The following is a 4,632-nucleotide window of genomic DNA, read 5'->3' as shown; positions in this document are numbered from 1 at the left end:
AACATTTTTAGAACCTCATTTTTAGTACTACTCTGTATACAGCATTTGATATCTTTCAAAACTGTATAGAATTATAAAAAACTGGTAAAACACATAAAATGGGAAGTTTTGAAGTTTTAAATGATGGTGTTTTAGAATGTACATATAATCACTACATTTAAGAATTAATGAGTCCTTACTAAACATTAAGAGCCTAAAGATATTGTTCGCTTGGGTTGCTTAAAATAAAATGCTGAATACTAGGTTATTTATATGTATGAGAAGTTTAATCCTCACAGTTCTGAAGATTGGAAAGGTAAAACTCAAGGAAAATCAAGCATCTAGGAGTAAGATGCTTTTTGCTTCATAATAGTGTTGCCAAGTATGAACACTGAAGTATGAAATGATGTTTAGCTATTAATCCAATCTCCCTCTTTCTCACTCATGTTTTTAAATTTTATGACTTATCTTCAAGGTCCTTTAAATAATAGACGCTTCTCAAAAACACCAAACCTTCAAGATTTGTTATTGCTTTCAATAAGCACTAAAAACACTATTTCTGGCTATCCCATGCAAATCTGAGTATTACATTCTGGCTTTTATGGACCCAAGTTCTGCTACTTCTGACATTATAGAAAATACTTTTCAGTCATGAAACTTCATAGGCATATGGATGCTATTTTGAGATTCATGAAATTGAATATTTTTCTTTTTAATTTTATAATCTTAAAAGCAAATATAATAATATTTTGAATTAAAAACTCATTTCATCTGCCAATTCATAGATGGCATGATCATTGTGAATGATTGGTTGGATATGTTCTTGGATTCAGTTTGCAAGTCTTTTATTGACTATTTTTTTTCATAGGAAAAATTTGTCTGAAATTCTCTTTCTTTGTTGGGTCTTTTTGTGGTTTAGGGATCAGTGTAACTGTGGCTTCATGGAATAAATTGGGTATTGCTCTTTTTTTTTCTATATGTGGAATAGCTTAAGAAGTATTCATATTAGGTCTTTGAAGGACTAGTAGAATTTTGCACTGAAACAACCTAGTTTGGGCGTTTTTGGATAGGGAGACTTTTAATGACTGCTTCTATTTCTATTTCCTTATGGGTTATGTGATGGTTTAGATTGTTTATCTGATTTTGATTTAACTTTGGCACATGGTATCTGCCTAGAAAATCATCCATTTCATCTAAATTTACCAGTTTTATGAGTATAGGCTTTTGTAGTAAGATCTGGTAATTTTTTCATTTTTTCTTAGTTTCCTTTTTCATTTTAGATTTTGTTAATTTGGTTACTCTCTGTGTGCCCTTTACTTAGGTTGGCTAAGGGTTTATTTATCTTGTTGATTTTCTCAAAGAATAAGATCTTGGTTTTGTCGATTCTTTGTATAGTTCTCTTTGTTTCTACTTGGACGACTTCATCCTTAAGTTTGATTATTTCCTGCCATATATTCCTCGATTGTGTTTATTTCTTTTTGTTCTAGAGCTTTCAGATGTGCTTTTAAACTGCTAGTGTAGGATCTCTCTAATTTCTTTATGATGGCACTTGGAGCTTTGTGTTTTCCTCTTAGTACTGCTTTCATTGTTTCCCATATGTTTTGGTATTCTGTGCCTTTTTTTTTTATTAATTTCTAGAAAGTCTCTGATTTCTTTCTTTGTTTCTTCCATGACCAAGTTATCATGACTTTGAGGGCTTTCTGTTTTTTGTTGTATTGAAACTTCTTGTATCTGTTGAGGCTTGCTTTATGTCTAATTGTATGTTCAATTTTGTAGAAAGTACTAAAAGGTGCTTAGAAGGAAGTACTTTTTTTATTTTAGGGTAAAATGTTATGTATATATCTCTTAAATTCACTTCTGTTAGCTTCATTGTGTCTCTGTTTAGTTTATGTTACAATGATCTGTCCATTGGTGAGAGTGGGGCATCTAAGTCCCCCACAATTATTGAGTGAGGTTCAATGTGTGTTTTGTAAAGTTTCTTTTACAAATGTGGGTGTCCTAGCATTTCGGGCATACATGTTCAGAACTGAGAGTTCATCTTGGTGGACTTTTCCTTTGATGAATAAGAATTGTCCTTCCACATCTCTTTTGGTAACTTTTGGTTACAAGTCTACTTCCTTGGTTATTTGAATGGCTACTCCAGCCTGTTTCTTGGAATAATTTGCTTGGAAAACATTTTTTTTCCATCCTTTTACTCTGAGGTAGTGTTTTTCATTGTCATTGAGGTACGTTTCCTTTATGAAACAAAATGTTGGGTCTTGTTAAATATTTTAAAAAGATAGGCTGTGTTTGTGCCTAGATCACTTTCTGATTTTTGCCTTTGAATAACACTAACCCTTGAAAGAAACCTGGTTCCTTCCTTAATGAAGCTGCATCTGTTTGTATAGAGATTCATGTCTGTGGTGGTTAGTGGTAAGTCTCATGTCAGATAAGGCATGAAAGTCTCATGGACTTGGCATTGTGTAGCAAGGCTGGAGTCCTTGAACAGAACCCAGGTGAAACTACTTACTGATTACAGTGCAGCCCAGTTACAGCTGAAGATTCCAGCATTTTGGATAAGTAAGTACAATCAGATGGCCTGAAAGAATATCAGCAGGTGTGGAGTAAAGATAGTCTGAGCCTAGAAGACAATCTGTGTGTGCTACAGAGGGTAAAGCCTCAGAAGTGACACAAGCCCTTTTGTGGAGTTCAGAATACCATGAGTGAATCCAAGATAATTGGATGTTGAGTTATTTACACTTTTAGAATTTGTTTTTGTTTTGTATACATTTTGACTATGCCCCGGTCCTTCCTTTTTGATGTAAAAAAAATTTAACTTATCCTGAATTATGACTAAATTTTTGAAAAAAAATTCACATTTTAAAAGAGACTATAGATTTTTCATAGGACTAAATTTGAATTTGTGAATAATATGGCACTTTAAATGTTTGTCAATCTTTTATGTTGTGATGTTGATGACAATGCATGCTCTCAGGAATGTAAAAGTTAAAAAGAGAGAGAGAATGTTTTGAGCTTAAGCATGATTATTTTGTTGTTTCACTTGTCCTGACTAATTTCTTGTCAACTTGGCACAAGCTAGTGTCATCTGAGTGTTGGGCCCCTTTTGGTTGTTTTATCCCTGGGCTGGTTCTGAGTTATATACAAAAGCATGTTGAAGAAAGCCATGGAGCAAGCAAGTAATCAAAACTTCTTGATGGTTGCTGCATCAGATTTCGCTATAGGATCCTTCGCTTTGGAGTTCCTGTCCTACCTTCAAAGAGTGGGATGTGTAAGCCAAGAAACCCTGCCTTAACTTGCTTTGGGTTATGGTGTTTCATCACAGCAATAGGAATCTAAGACAAATGCAACATATATAATCCTCCTTAATAAGCTATGATTTGCTCTTCTTTTATAAAGGAGAACTGAATGCGTCATTTAATTTTTCTAATGAATATTTGTTTTATAGTGGAGTAAATTAATGTAAAAATATTTATTAAAGAACCTCTGGTGGAATCACCATCCCAGACCTTAGGCTGTAACTATAGAGCAATTGTGAAAAAAACTGCATGGTACTGATACAGTGATAGGCAGGTAGATCAATGGAATAGAACTGAAGACCTAGAAATGAACCCATGCACCTATGTTCATTTGGTCTTTGACAAAGGAGCTAAAAAATACCCAGTGGAAAAAAGACAACATTTTCAACAAATGGTGCTGGCGCAACAGGTGGTTAGCGTGTAGAAGAGTGCAAATCAATCCATTCCTATCTCCTTGTACAAAGCTCAAATCCAAGTGGATCCAGGACCTCCACATCAAACCAGATACACTCAAACTAATAGAAAAGAAAGTGGGGAAAAGCTTTGAGTACATGTGTACAGGGGAAATTTTCCTGAACAGTACACCAATAGCTTACACTCTAAGGTCAAGTATCGACAAATGGGACCTCATAAAATTACCAAGATTCTATAAGGCAAAAGACACTGTCAATAGGACAAAAGGAGAACCAACAATTGGGAAAAGATCTTTACCAATCCTATATCTGATAGAGTGCTGATATCCAATATATACAAAGAACTCAAGAAGTTAGACTCCAGAGAACCAAATAACCCTATTAAAAATGGGGTACAGAGCTTAACAAAGAATTCTCATCTGAGGAATACAGAATAGCAGAAAAGTACCTATAGAAATGTTCAACATCCTTAGTCATCCTGAGATGAGTAAGATTCCACCTTACAGCAGTCAGAATGGCTAGGATAAAAAAACTCAGGTGACAGCAGATACTGGAGATGTTGTGGAGAAAGAGGAACAATCCTTCATTGCTGGTGGGATTGCGAGCTGGTACAACCAATCTGGAAATCAGTTCGGTGGTTCCTCTGGAAATTGGGCATAGTACTATCAGAGGACCCAGCTATACCACTCCTGGGCGTATACCTAGAAGATGCTCCAACATGTAATAAGGACACATGCTGCACTATGTTCATAGCAGACTTATTTATAATAGCCAGAAACTGGAAACAAACCAGATGTCCCTCAACAGAGGAGTGGATACAGAAAATGTGGTACATCTACATAATGGAGTACTTCTCAGTGATTAAAAACAATTTATTTATGAAATTCTTAGGGAAATGGATGGATTTGGAGAATATCATCCAGAGTGAGGTAACCAAATCACAA

The sequence above is a fragment of the Mastomys coucha genome, unplaced genomic scaffold (genome assembly GCF_008632895.1).
Source record: "Mastomys coucha isolate ucsf_1 unplaced genomic scaffold, UCSF_Mcou_1 pScaffold18, whole genome shotgun sequence".
In the NCBI taxonomy this organism is placed as follows: domain Eukaryota; kingdom Metazoa; phylum Chordata; class Mammalia; order Rodentia; family Muridae; genus Mastomys; species Mastomys coucha.
This window is presented reverse-complemented; position numbering follows the sequence as displayed.